Here is a 607-nt window from a genome sequence, read left to right as displayed (position 1 = left end):
CACTCCACCAGTTTCCAGGGCAGCTGGGGGTCCGGGGGCCTGACCACGGGGATGGGTGGGAGTCTGGGGTGGGATCCAGAGTGAGAAGGAGATCATGCAAGAGCTGAATGACTGCTTGGCCTCCTACCTGGAGAGGGTTAGGAGTCTGGAGCCCGAGAACTGGAGGCTGGAGAGCAAACTCCGGGAACACCTGGAGAAGAAGGGACCCCAGGTCAGAGACTGGGGACATTACTTCAAGACCATCGAGGACCTGAGGGGTCAGATCTTTGCAAATTCTGTGAACAATGCCCGCATCGTTCAGATTGACAATGCCCGTCTTGCTGCTGATGACTTTAGAGTCAAGTATGAGACAGAGCTGGCCATGCGCCAGTCTGTGGAGAGAGACATCCATGGGCTCCACAAGGTCATTGATGACACCAATGTCACCCAGCTGCAACTGGAGACAGAGATCGAGGCCCTCAAGAAAGAGCTGCTCTTCATAAAGAAGAACCATGAGGAGGAAGTAAAAGGCCTACAAGTCCAGCTCTGGGTTGACCTTGGAGGTAGATGCCCCCAATCTCAGGACCTCAGCAAGATCATGGTGGACATCCGATCCCAGTATGACCAG

The 607-nt window shown here is 54.7% G+C and overlaps 1 pseudogene; it reads left to right on the top strand.

Annotated features, from left to right (window-relative positions):
• The first annotated feature begins 8 nt into the window (after positions 1 to 8).
• LOC103252842 lies at positions 9 to 604 on the top strand (annotated as a pseudogene).
• The last annotated feature ends 3 nt before the right edge of the window (positions 605 to 607 follow it).

This window comes from Carlito syrichta, unplaced genomic scaffold, assembly GCF_000164805.1.
Source record: "Carlito syrichta isolate Samal-C Ts95f unplaced genomic scaffold, Tarsius_syrichta-2.0.1 Scaffold172741, whole genome shotgun sequence".
Taxonomy (NCBI): Eukaryota; Metazoa; Chordata; class Mammalia; order Primates; family Tarsiidae; genus Carlito; species Carlito syrichta.
This window is presented reverse-complemented; position numbering and strand designations above follow the sequence as displayed.